Source organism: Hippopotamus amphibius, chromosome 3 (genome assembly GCF_030028045.1).
Source record: "Hippopotamus amphibius kiboko isolate mHipAmp2 chromosome 3, mHipAmp2.hap2, whole genome shotgun sequence".
Lineage (NCBI taxonomy): Eukaryota > Metazoa > Chordata > Mammalia > Artiodactyla > Hippopotamidae > Hippopotamus > Hippopotamus amphibius.
In genome coordinates, this window is record NC_080188.1 from 96083187 (window position 1) to 96097855 (window position 14669).

Sequence of the window (14669 nt, forward strand, 5' to 3'; positions counted from 1 at the left end):
GTTTGGGAGTAGGTGAGGAATGGGAATTGACTGTTAATGGGTATGTGGTTTCTTCTAGAGGAAACAAAACTACTCTAAAAGTAGACTGGGGATAGGGCAGAACCCTGTGAAGGTCTTTCATGGTTCATACTTTTAAAATGGTGAATTGTATGCTATGTGGATTATATCTCAACAAAGCTGTTAAAAACAAACCAACCTTAGTTAACAATGTAGTAATTTCTCATAATAAAGTACCACAAATGAGGGAGGGGGGTTAAACCAGAGATGTTTTTGTCTTGCAGTTCTGGAGGCTAGAAGTTGAGACCAAGGTGTTGCCAGGGCCAGTTTCTTCTGAGCCTCTTCCATGAGGAGCCATCTGAGGGAAAGTTTGCTGCACGCCTCTCTCCCGGCTTCTGGAGGATCGCTGGCGATCTCCGGCGCTGTGTGGCTTAGAGATGCATCCCCCAGATCAATACTTTCACGTTCACAAGGCGTTTTGTGTGTGTGTCTATCTCTGCGTCAAAATTTCCCCTTTTTTATAAGCACACCAGCCTTATTGGATTAGGGCCTCACCCTAATGACCTCATTTTAACCTGATATTCTGCAAAGACCCTATTTCCAAGTAAGGTCACATTCACAGGTCCTGGGGGTTAGAGCTCCAATTTCTTTCGGGGGAACATGTTTCAACCTATAAGAAACAGTAAGGACATTATTATTTTCTTTGATTCTAAATAGAAAGCCAAGATGCTAGAATCTTGCTTCCTTCTAAAGAAGTCACCGCATTCTCTTTTTAAGACTTTAAGACTGTAATACAGAGAGAAGGTATTTTTCTACCACCTGTTAGCTTGAATACTTACTTACCTGGAAGAAGTGGAGCTTTTCCAGAGTTGGTGATGAAATTTCAGAATGTTTCTGTATCCTTCAATGACCTTAAAAGTCACTTAATTTGATCACCCATCTAGACTTGAATCTCCTTTCTATAATGGATAGACAGGAAACAGGGCTTGGAAACGGGACCGCTGGCAAACAATTCACCATCCCCCTTGCCAACTGGTGGCAGCATCTTGCTTGAAGCCCTGAGGTCTGAGGAAAGGGCACAGGAACTATAATGGACCCTGGTTTGGGATGGGTTTATTGTGCGGCCTGTCGGTGTGACCTTGGGCGAGTTGCTTAACTGAGTCTCTGTTTCTTTGTTTATAAAATGGGACTATGAATGCTTACCTTGCACAGTTAGCTGTAGAAAACTTCTTTTTATAGCAAAATACTCAACACAAAATAGAAACAATAGCAACAAAAAGCTGCAAATTAAACAAAGCAACTGAGGTTTTATTTTCTAAATAGACTAAAATTTTTCAAATGCACTGTCAAGGAAATGAAAAATTTGGAACCAATACTTATCCTTTCGTTGGAAAATCTTATTTTCCCATATGCATACCAATTGACATATACAGCTTTTACAAATATTTTTCTGTAAAATGTGGGTATGTAGATATACTCAACAAATTAAATTGATACAAAATTACCAAATGCACATTAAAACTTAAAATAGTTATTAGGTCACAATACTATAACTTAGCAAATTTATTAAAAATAAAAACTTGAAAAATTTGTCTTCAATATTTTTGACTTTTTTTTCCGGAGGAGGGCGGGGGAGGGGGGTGGGGGAGGGGGACACCGCACACTGCCTGGCATATGAGATCATATTTCCCCACCGACCAGGGATTGAACCCTTGCCCCCTGCAGTGAAAGCCTTGATTCCTAACTGCTGGACCGCCAGGGAATTCCTGATTAGTCTTCAGTTTAATTGGAAACTTTATGTGGCAATGATGCTTTTCTTATTTTAGTCCAAACAAACCATGTTTTATTTTTCAGTATCTCTTATAACACTTCAAAAATGAAAGTGATTCTCCTGCTGGGGGGAGGGCTATCCTGGATTGAAAGTACAAAATAACTTTGGAACTCGATGATCCAGGTGGCGATTTTCCCAGACAATTTAGCTGACCAAAGTGAATGGTCTTCTTAAATTGTGTTCATTCCATTCCACTTTATTTTTACCTTCCCTCCCCTTTCCTCCCTCCCACCCTCTCTCCCTCCCTTCCTTCCTGTTTACTTTTTCAGTTTTAAATTCAATTTATTTTAATTGCAATGAAGTGGTAATGATCAGTTCACCTACTCAGGACCTCACAGTCAGCGGACTATATTCCCGGTTCCCTTTGGTTCCAGGTGTGTTTCCACATAAACTGGGTGAAGTAGGCAGTGAGGAGGGGGTCCGTCCTCAAACTCAGAACACACTCCTCTCAGATCTGCATATTTCCATAACCATGAGCTGCTTCCTGTGGTGATGGAAGTGATCACAGCTTAGGTAACATGGATTTTGAGCAAGTTATTTTTGAATTGTTGAGGCATGACTTAACTGGTGGTGTATCAGATGTCAACTGAGAGCAGAGCTTGATGTCTAAGAACTTATATATTCTTTCCGTCAAATATTTACTTAGTTTCAATTATGCATCAAACTCTGCTAGGCACTAGGGTATACTAGGAGGTGTGAGAGATGTGATTCCTGCCTTCACAAGATGTACAGTATAAAGGAGATTAAGGTTAATTAAACAAGTAGTTATGAAAGAGCTCTGAGGAGGGAGAGAGGCACAAGGAACTTTGAGTCACAGAGTAGCAGGATCTTTCTTGCCTGATGGAGGCCGTAAGATAAGGTTCCCATAGGAAGTCATGTTTATCTGAGCCCTGAATGACAGCAAGTTACCCTGGAAGAGGGGGAGGGGGTGCAGAAGGGGGTGAATCATCCAAGTCAGGGGACCCCGTCCTAAGATCTGGTGGTGAGAGTGTATGGAATACGTTGCCACACGCTGAGAGAAGGATGGAAGCAATAGGGGTGAAGGTGAGAGAAGCTGGAGAGGGGAGACATATGTCTAGAGTTGTTTGGGAGGCATTTTAGACAAGGGAGCTTGCCCTGCCCTAAGGCCAGCAGCTAGAGGCCAGTTTGGTGGAAGGATGGCCAGGGGACATGTGGCTCATTTTCCATCAGAGCACCTGTGACTTTCACGGGTTCCCTCTTTCTAATCCTATGTAATCCCATCAGTTCAATGTCCCATTTACAGTGCGGTTGCCCGGACCCTGTTGGCTGCCCGGCTGAGCATGGGTTAGTCACAGGCATCCAGGGGTGGGTTAAATGGCTAACAAAATAGCAGGGGTTGGGAGGCAGCCTGAACAAAGTAAGGAGATAAAAACTAGCTCCTAGGAAGAGGTGAAGCTAGACCAAAGATGGGACAGTAGTTGGGCTGTCAGGGTTTCACAAGTGTAAAATAAAATACAAGCAAAATCAAGGAGTCAAAAGGTTAATCTCCTGAGGCCAGGAATCAGACAGAAGTAAAACACTGAAGCTTGGAAGAATCTTTCATGAAACAATATGAGCAATGTGGCAGCTGAACCTAATATTTTTACCCAACTAGGAAGACTTAATGACTCAGTGTGTTTGGTGACGCTTCCTGCCACAAGTGGGTTCCCAAGCAGCTAGAGTGTAGTGCATTCTAAATCTGTGAATTAATTAATTACTTACCCAATCTAGTTATTGGACATTTATTGTGTATTGCTCTCCAGGTGTTTAAAATATTTAACAAGTCACTTCTCAATAGTATGTGTTTTTCCCAGACTTTAATTCTGCTAAATCCCAATTGAAATAAACTCTGCCATTCATAGTGAGGATGCTCATCATGGGACAAGACCATCTTGGGTTTCTACACTGGAGAGTGAGCTCTGAACTCCTCTCTGGCAGGAACTATGTGTTAATCAATTTTATATTCCTCACTGACCACATTCCACCAAGTAAGTACCAAGTACCTGGTTCTAAATAAAAGCTTGTTGAATGAACAGGTGAATTTAAAGCCCTACAGTACTCCATGGAAATAAAGCCATGTTTCTCTACCATCTTGCTTTCATCACTTCCTATTCATATAAACTTGTACTAATTATTTAACCTAAGTCTTCTTATTTGTAAAATGTGGTAAAATACTGGAATATTAAAGCCAGTAATTAGTATTTAGTGCCTAGTTCAAAGATTTTTAGATATTGAGACTATTAGAAATGATATTCTTCTTTTAGAGGTAAATTGGTTATTTCCCTGGAATCTTTAAAGTTTAAAAGGCATAAAGTCCTTCTGTACATAAATTAAAATGTTAGGACATATCTCATTTTTCAACAATTTTCTTTTTTATGGATTAGACTCTGGTGGTAGGAGCCTACCATCAAGATGCTCACCTTCTCAAGGGAAAAGAAACAACACAAGTAAAGAAACATCACCTTGTGATGAGGGTCAAGAGGGAAATGAGCCTGAAGACTTGACAGGTGGTAACAGGGGTGCCTGGGAGAACTAGAAGAGGAGATGGGAGAGAGAGGGAGGATGGCGGGGAGAGGAGACTGGAGAGAGGAGATGGGGGAGGGAGGGGAAATGGGAGAGAGTGAGAGGGTGGGGGGAGAGGAGACTGGAGAGAGGAAATGGGGGAGGGAGGGGGGATGGGAGAGAGAGGATGGGGGAGAGGAGACAGGGAGGGATGTGCCATGCACACCTGGGCAGTATTTAGAGTTACCATTGTAGATTCCTGAGCAAATTAACTCACACCATAAATAAAGATCTTATTTATTTACAAGATTGGTTAATTTATAATATTTAAAAATTTATAAGATGGACAACATCTCGTAGCTGAAGAGAAAACCAGTCATCCTTTGTGATATGTGTCTGATGGGAGCGTGGCATTTGATTTTTATTTTGGTAATGTCATTGCCAAACGTGTGTGTATAATATTAGTGGCAAAATTAAGGGCTATAAAGTAGTGCATTCCACTAGCTGCTAGGGTCTAGTATAAATTTTGTAAGTTTTTATATTATCTTTTTTACTCCATTCTGTTTTAAATAGCAAAGTATTGGGTGGGCCCAAAAGTGCCTTCAGTTTTTCAAGTAAAAAGAAGACACATTTTTCATTTTCACCAAGAACTTTATTGAACAATGTATTCATCATTTTGTTCCACTACCAGTTTTCAGGCAACTTCATGATTCCATCTTCCCAAAACTTTTTATCTTTTTGAGCAGAGAACTGTTCTGGGTGCCTTTTTGCCTGGTCATCAAAGAAACATACAATCTTGTGTTATCCTGATGGAAGACTATGCATTTTCTGTTGACTAATTCTGGACGTTTTTCATAGAGTGCTGCTTTCAGTTGGTCTGAATGGGAGCAGTACTTGCTGGAATTAATTGTTTGGTTTTCCGGAAGGAGCTGATGATAGAGGACTCCTTTCCAATCCCACCATATACACAACATCGCCTTCTTTGGATGAAGACCAGCCTTTGGTGTGGTTGGTGGTGGTTCATTTCGCTTGCTCCACGATCTCTTCCGTTCCACATTATTGTACAGTATCCACTTTTCACTGCCTGTCACAACTGGTTTTAACAAATGGAATGTTTTCATTACGTTTAAGTAGAGAATCACATGTGGAAATACGGTCAAGAAGGTTTTTTTTCGCTTAACCTAGGTGGAACCCAACATCAAGGCGATTCACATAACCAAGCTGGTGCAAATGACTTTCAACACTTGACTGGGATATTTGAGTGTGTCGGCTATCTCCCGCGTAGTATAACGTTGATTGTTCTCAATTATTGTTTCAATTTGATTGCTTTCAACTTCAATTGATCTACCCAATCATGGAGCATCGTCCAATGAGAAATCTCCAGCACGAAACTTTGAAAACCACTTTTAACATGTTAGACCAGTCACAGCACCTTCTACATACACTGCACAAATCTCTTTGTGTGTTTCAGTTGCATTTTTACCTTTCTTGAAATAATAAAGCATAACATGCCGAAAAGGTTGTTTTTTTTCTCTTCCATCTACAATATTAAAATGGCTACACAAAAATTCACTAATTTTGATAAGTCCCTTTTTTAAATGCACGCTGATATGACAGCTATCACATAGAATCTAACAAAATTGTTTCAAATGAAGTTAAAGACAACTAAGTGCTATTAGAGCCAGAAAAAAACAGAATGAAACATTTGGTCCACCCTATATATCATTTTAAATTAAATCTGATAAACACCATCACCATACTTTACAGTTGTTACAGACATATCACAGTTTATAGTCGGTAAAGGTGCAGCAACAATTTCTTCATAGATGGAGAGAACACAGAAATGCAATTCATTCTTGGCTCCTAGTAACATGTTAAGACTAAATTTATAGTATATTTTCCTAAAATACAATCAGCTCAGATCCAAAAGATTAAATAAAGGCGTGGTTGCAAAATGTATCTTTGAGTTCATAAATATTTCTCTCTGACCCAGTGTATCCTTGCTTTGGAATTTATCCTCCATAAATTCATGTGGCTTGTCTGTAAAATGTGGATAATGAAATGTGGAAATTCTCATTGTGAGAATCAAGTAAGAAAATGCAGGGGGGGTAATTCCTAGGTGTCACAGTAGTTAAGAATCCACCTGCCAATGCAGGGCACACGGGTTTGATCCTTGCCCCAGGAAGATACCACATGCTGGGGAGCAAGTAAGCACATGCGACACAACTATTGAGCCTGTGCTCTAGAGCCCATGAGCCAACTATTGAACCCATGTGCCACAACTACTTAAGCCCATGTGCCTAGAGCCCGTGCTTTGCAACAAGAGAAGCCACCACAGTGAGGAGCCCGTGCAACACAATGAAGAGTAGCCCCTGCTCGCCGCAACTAGAGAAAGCCCATGAACAGCAATGAAAACCCAACACAGCCAATAAATTAAAAAATAAATAAAATAATTAATAAAAAAAAGAAAGTGCAGGGGAAACAGTTTGTAAATGTTATATTTTTATTTGCTGTTGTTTTTATGCTACTGTGTATCTCAAGATGCAGAGATTCCTCAGTTTGATTTAGGACTAATCTTCCAAATTTCCCATGCTCACCACACCAAAGTGGATGAAGTTTATTAAGTTCCTAAGACCCTTGAATAGAGAGATTACCAGATTTTCAACTGCCTTACTTTTGCTTGTTTCCTTCCCCTCTTCCTCTCTTTTGTTCCCTCCTCCTCCTCTCCCTCCTCTTTTTCACTATTTCTCTCTCTTTCCTGCTCCCCACACCTCCAGTCTTCCTCTCTTACACAAATCCCACCTAGGTTCTCAGCTACATTCTATTCCTTTCACCCTGAGATTCACCCTAAAGGAGACAGTCCACTAAGTCACCATGAGAAGGCATGACCAGCCAGCAGGCAGAACCTGCTGGCAGCCACCACTCCTGACCCCTGGCCCCTCATCTCCTGGTATAGTGGAGCCTGCCCTCCCCTTCCCTGATGCAGAGCCCTAGAGCAAATCAAAGCAAGCAGGAAACAACCAAACTGTCTTCTTTAACTTGGAGCACGACGCAAACTATGAGTTACTTTTCAACAAAAGGGCCAACCCCAGTCTTATGTTTGGGGGTGTGGGAGAAGCCTGACATAACTTCAAAGACGTTGCTCCATCCACACGGAGGCGCACAACAACAGTGACTGTGACTGTGCCCATGTTAAAGACGTCGTTGTCCACGAGTAGTGTTGGAGCGAGCATCCACTTGAACACGCTGTGTTTTTCCCGTTTTTCACAAATAGTGATGTCACTGACTGCTCACCCACTTGCAGGAGGATGTAAGTCATTCCTCCAGGGGGGTTGTGTTTGCTGTCATCCACAAAGCATCTTTGACACTAAGGGTGCACTCCTGGTAATGAGTGAGGGATTTGCTTGATGACTTGCTTGTTTTTCTCTCTTACGGGAGTCATCAGTCAGCCTCAATTTCGAACTCATCAGCACCTTGGTCAGTCCCTTTAGAAGCAGAGGGTTCCAAAATGTTGGCCAAGGCAGAAGACACTTTAACTCACATATGTGGACACAACATATGTTTACTTACATTTATAAGTTTGAGCTTACAGGGCAGTGGGCAGCTTCCACAGATAAGAGACTGTTTCACTTTGACATCTTGTAAGCTGTATAAAACAAAGAGGTTTTTTTGGACATCTGAGATTTTAAAAGGTACAATAAACATTATGGATTGATAAGTCACATAGTAGATAAGGTATGGTTATTGTTTATAATGAGGGATTTCATTACTTCTTCATACAGCTGCATGTCTTAATATTTCTTTATTTCATACCCTACGTATGAAGTTGTCATGCATTATTTATGTTGGTTGGCTTCCAGCAGCTGAAGGGAAAACCAACCATTCTTTGAAGGGTTTACCTGATGGAAACCGGCAATTTGATTTTCATTTCAGTAATTTGGTTTCCGAAGGTAAGAACATCATAGAAAAATCCACCTTTCTCTTCTGAATATTGTATTTGTGACGTGGTAGACTTAACCTGACAACATGCACAATAATAACGTAGACAGAAATAGGAACTACGTTGAAAAAATACACAGATAAAAGGAGAACACTGGCAAATGACTTATTAGATGCAAGCAACTTGGTAAATGTGGTTGGTGAGTGAGGAGGAAACTGGTTGTGTCACACCGAGAAAGGGATCCTGCAGGAGAATGTAAGAGCCCAGGAGTTTGCTGAGTGAGCAGAGCATTAAAAACATGGGTGTAAGTGTGAGTGCCAAAAGCAGAAGGTAGCTGGTAGCATTTAGTAGTTCACCTACTCATCTGCAAGCTTACCGAGCCCCATTGGCCACAGCTGTCACTGTGCTGGACAGTGGCGGCAAACACAAGAAAGGCCAGTCTCCATCTCTCAGTGGGAGAGAATGGATATAGGACTCAGTCTTAGGAGTTACAAGCAGGGGAGCAGAGAGGTGATACTTGACCCCATGAGCACCCAGACGGAGCACATGAGGAGGGAGCAGAACAGAAAGCCGAGTGTGTGCCTGCGGACGCTCAGGCAAGGCCAGGGGATGTCACATCTGGGTGGGCAGGTAGAACCCACAGAGCAGGAGTCAACGGGGAGGGGAATGAGCTGTGAGGAAGCTGAGGTGTTTGCATGATAACGAATGGGGAATGTAAACTCAACTGAGAATTTCATTTTTTTCCAGAGGAGAGAAGAGGGTTGACCAAAGGGAAATGCAAGGAGAGCAAGGAGCTGCCACTTCAGGAGGGAGGAAGCCTGCCTGGTGGGGGAGCCAGGACAGGTGTGTGTGTGTGGTGGGAGGCGTGACTGAGGCTGGCCTGGGAGGAGGCAGCACAGCACAGCTGTGAGGATGGGGCAGCGGTAACTATGCTGTGGTCTGGGGGATGGTGGTGCAGGAATTTGAGAGAGAAAATGTGGTAGTGGAAGAAACAGGAGGAGGCACGAGAAGTGAGCTTTCCCCGGGGCTCTCTAAGGAAATTCTCTGAGGAAGAGGATTGCGGCTTTGGCTTTGATCCACTGGGTGATGGACAGGACAGGATGGTGGATGGTGGAATCCAGGTGAATGATGGAGAAGGTGGTTTTGGCAGCAAGATTACAAACTGAGATTAACTGGTGCTGAGAGGAGTAATCTTCAGATGAGGATGTTGCCAGAGTCCAGGCAAGAAATAACCAGAGCCAGGACTAAGGCATTAACTGGGAAGATAAAGCAGAAGGAATAGTTTTAGAAGCTAGAAATATAAGAACAACAATATATCTCAGCTGTACAACACAGCTGTCAACAGCCACTTGTGGCCAGTGAGCTCTGGATATATGGCTAGCCTGAATTGTGCTGGTGTGGTGATGTAAATTACACAGCAGATTTTGAAGACTTAGTATGAAAAAAAAATCTCATTAATACGTTTATATTGTTTACAAGTTGAAATGATAATATTTGTAATATATTGGGTTAAAATTTTTATTATTAAAATTAATTTCCCCTCTTCCTTTTTCCTTTTTTTAAAAACATGGCTACTAGAAAGTTCAAAATTACATACATGGCTCATATTACTTTTTTTGGGGGGTAGTGCTGCTGGGAGGTCAGTAATACTGGGGTGGCCACTGGGATACAGAGAAATTGGTACATGGTAGAGCTGCAGACCCTTTGGACCATGTTTAATTTGAGTTGGTCATTAAGTTTCACGCTGTGATAGCTGTAGATGGAGTTCTGTCCTGCTGATTCAAGCAGTGGGCTCAGAGTGCCTTTGGCTGTCACCTGCCTGCTGTAGTACATCTGCCCTCTCAACTGATACAATTGGACTATGCAGCGGGTGCTTAATGGAGAAAATAAATTACAGAAGAGAATCAAAAAAAGAAGCACAAAGCACACGTTAAATAATTTAAACTTAAAACACGTGTCCATCCATCGGTTAGCTGCTGGTTGTTGGAATGAGGCCTTCTCCCCACCATGTGTTACCTACCATTACAGTTTATTTAAAGTGACAGGTTTTCAACAAATCTAAGGGCAGAATCTTTAGCCATTTCTATCTTTTCCTCAGTCCTGCACTTTCTCATCCATACCTAATTCCACTTTTAAAATTCAAGTGTTTCCAAAGCATTTGACTTTTTTCTACTCTTGTATTCATCAGTTCACCCAGTTTTTACAATTAATTACACAACGACAAGTAAAAGTGGCCTGAACATTTTGGTGACACCTGCCTGATGCCTGGTTTGCACACAATCCAGTGATGAAAGAAATGAGAAATGGGGGAATGGGAGACCCTTGAGAGCAGCTGCAGCCCTGTCAGGTCAGGGACACGGACTCCTGAGTGGCATCATGGTGTGGATGGGGAGAAAGTTAAATAGGGTTTGGTCAGAGAATTTCTTCAGGGCTCAGCAGGAAGGCCAGCCCTGGATGTCCGGGTGGGGCTGCAGTGCCAGTGAGAGGTACCACGACTGGGGTCTGGTCCCAGCAGGGAGTGCAGGGGCTCAGAAAGCTTTGTCTCGTGAGCGCTCCTCTTGTGCCCCCACCCCCTTGCTGGCGTGGGAGGAGGGGTACAAGGTGGAGCTCAGCCCTGCAGACCAGAAGCTGAGCGCACTGCGGTCTCCGCTGGCTCCGAGGACCTTCTTCGCGGCGCCGTCTGGCCCGGGCACCGTCGAGCTGTGAGAGTGGGAGGAGTCCAGGGACGACGCCTTGCTGCCCTCAGCGGTGGCCTGCACCCGCCGAGGGGGGTCCACGAGGCCTCTGTGTCAGAAACAGAGCAGTGTGGTCGTTGAGCTGTTTTACAGGAAATGAAGTGCGTTTGTATGGAGATAAATTCCTCTTTATTCAGCACGGAAGCTGGCCATCTTGCAGGGGCTGCCAGCATCTCTTGGCTGGCAGCTCTTTCCTCTACCTTCCCAGCCAGCAGCCCAGCACCTTCTCGCTTCGACTCTGCTTCCCTCTGCTTCAATTACCAGGTGTTCAAGGAATGGCCATCGTGTCCCTCACTTTGGGGTGAGGTCATCGAGCAGCCTCCAGGAACAAGCAGACCTGGGAATAGAATGTTGACAGACCTCAACACCAGCCTCCTGAACCGGTGTCCCTCCAATCCCATTGTGCATCAGAATCACTCTGAGAGGAAGGGGGTGGGGGGAGCTTGTTCAAATGCAGATTTCCAAGCCCCAGCCCCAGAAAACTGGATTCAACTGGTCTGGTATGTGGCCATGCTCACCAGGTGATTCTGATGCAGAATGTTCATGAACCTTGAAGCTCAGTGCAACATCACCTCTACAGGGAACCACAGAGGAGGGGCAGCTGGAAAGGAGTGCTGCTGAGTGAGAAATGGGGCCTGGAGAGGGAAGAGTGGTTTGCTCCACCCAGTCATACCAACTTGTGTGGAAGGGAAATCAAATGCAATTTGTGTTGCTAAGAGAGCTCTAAAACGAAGCCCCAAGGCCACTGAGGAAGTGAGTCCGGATGAAATCTGACCTTTGGACCACATATTGTCTTAACACAGGCACCTAGAACATCTGCCCACTGTTCCAGAAACTCAAGACACTTATTGGACCCTTACCCTAAATAACTCTGATATCCTGTCCCTTAAAGACAAAGATCTCCTTCTTGCACTAGGGTCAGTCATGATTCTCGGCAGACAACTTTAACAACCTTGTGGCTTTTGCCTTTATAAGCCCCTGACTCTTTCTCTGGCTTAGAACACTCCGTTTTACCTGAATCTGTGTCTCCAATATTGCAATTCCTAAGATCTCCAAATAAAATCTTTTCTTATTTGCAGCCTTCCGTGTTTCTTGGTTGACACTTGCAAGGGCCAATTGTTAAAATTAAAGGAATCTTGAGTCACTTGTTAAACACAGCCATTATTTATAAAAAATAAATTATATAAACTTGAAATTAAATAAATTTTAGGAAGAATAAAGGCAATAAATACTCAAAATCCATCACTTCATTATGCTGCTTTATTTTATTATCAACTGTGTTCTCAAGATACCGCATGCACTAGTCATCCCCAACCTTTGTGGCTTGAAACGGCACACACTTATTATCTAATAGCTTCTGTCAGGTGGGAACCTGTGGCTGCCTTGCTGGGTGGTTCCAGCTCAGGTTCTCTGAGGAAGCTTGAGTCAAGCTGTCAGTCAAGCGGCCCTCAAGGCTTGCTTGGGGCTAGAGGCTGTCCCACTCCCATGGCTGTTGACAAGCCTCTCAGGCTTCCACAGAGGACTCCCCCAGTCCTTCCTATGTGAGCGTCTCCGCAACATGGCAGACAACTTGCCCAGGAAAAGGGATAAGAGGGGAGAGACAGTCTTGTTATAACCTAATTTTAGTAGATATATCCCGTCACTTCTGCCATGTTATGTTCCTTAGAAGCCAGTTACCAAGTCCTTCCTACACTCAAGTAGAAGGGAATTAAGCTCCCCCTCTTTAAAGGGAGGAGTGCAAAGAATTTGCATAAAAGTGTGCTATTGTGTACCTATTCTCAGCTCTGTGTTCAGTGATGTCACACTGGCAATTTGGAATCAGCCACGGTGGGAATATTTATACCACAGAAATCAGCAAACACTCTAAATCAGGTTTTATCCCCCATGTGGAGCTGGGTGTCAAACATTACCAGCACACCCCTAAAAGGATGTAAAGCTACGTGTGCTGCACTCGACTGAATCCAAATCTTTCATTTATTAGACACAGAAAGCAAACTTCTAAGATTCAAAAAAATCCTCCTCAGGTGAGACCACAGAGCTGGTAGGATTCCACCCATTTACAAAAAAGTCTTAAAAAAATCCATAAAACTGAGATGTGGGAGAAAACAGAAAACACACCCCTTGTTTGGAGGGAAGCTTAAGGGCAGCACAAGGCCTCACCCAATCATATGTTGTTTATGCGTGTTCTTACCAGCATAGGCCCACCTTGCCACAAATTACTGTGGTTATGTTAAATTGCTAACATGAAAATCTTAACCTTCTACTTCTGAAGTTATTTGTTTTGGCTACACTTTCTTTTTCTAGGTTTTCAAGGTTGCTCTTTTGGGCATGATTTTAGAAATCTAATTATAACTCTGGTTTCAAACTTCTGGACCATGTAAATCAAACTCAGACTGGTCATAGAGAAAAATATATGGTTCTTACCTCTGCCAACACTGACAAGGAACATGGAGGGGTCTAAATTAAACTGAGTGGCATGTCTTTATAGTGGCGGTTTTCCCCAAAAAATCCAAAAGAGAAGATCCATTCTGCTGTGGGAAACTTAGATAGTCAGAGGGTTTTGAAACCACCCTCTCCAGCAACATTGTTTTTTTTATCTGATAAAATCATTTAAATACCTGGCTCCTCTTCCAGGAGCACGTTTTTATTCAGTGCACTGCACTGTTAGACAGGTGGAAAAAGAGTGAGTTAAGAAAAAAATGTCTAACGTGAAAAATACCCACATGATGTCCAGTTTTCCTGCTTGGTTGAAATACCCAGTGGATTATTTCTTTATTCAGATTTGTGCTATTTTTGAATCCAAATGGCAACCTCTTCAGAATAACATCTGCCCCTGAGCCGTTCAAGGACTACAAATCCTGCTTGAAGGCTGGGTACTTAAAGCTGTAAATGATTTTATATTCTTGAAATAATTACGGGAGGGGAATGGAGATATTATCTTTCATGATCAAAGTTTTCTTTCTGTAACAGGATTTGACCTTTCAATTTTTTTCTTGGAAGAGATTCTCCTACCCCAATCAAGTCTTCAGATGACTGCAGTCCTGGCCAACATGTTAGTTACGACCAGGTACGAATCTCTGCGCCTGAACCACCCAGATAAGCTGCTATGGAAAGATTTAATCTTAATACTAAACTAAATCCCTTGTCCAGAGCTCCCCAGCTGTATCTGTTTTCCCCACGGGAGTTACAGAAGCGGGTTGACATAGGCACTGGCAAATGACATTGTCTTACTTGCCACCTCCCCTTGCCCCCGCCCCCGGCCCGGAAGAATCCAGAAATTGTATAATTGCATAAATACAATTAAAGACAGTATCTGCAAATTGACAGAATGCATTTTTAGTTTCTTAAACCTCTAAATCACAGTGTACCCTGTTCTGTTTTCCAGCCAGAGCTTGCAATCAATGAACACCCATCCCGGGGGTTCCTGTTTGGACCATGGATACAGTTATTAAAGACACACCATGGGGAGAAGGCAAGTGGCTGCCAATACTTTTTTTGTGTTTCTATTTTTCTGGAATATTCTCTAGCTTTTGGAGCGTCGAGATGGAACCCTGCTGGGCTTGGACCCGATGGCACACTAAAAGGCTGCACTAACAATTCCAGAGCGTCTTCTCCGCAGGCAGTGTCACGGGTCTCTCAGTGACAGCAGCGTGCCCACACCCGG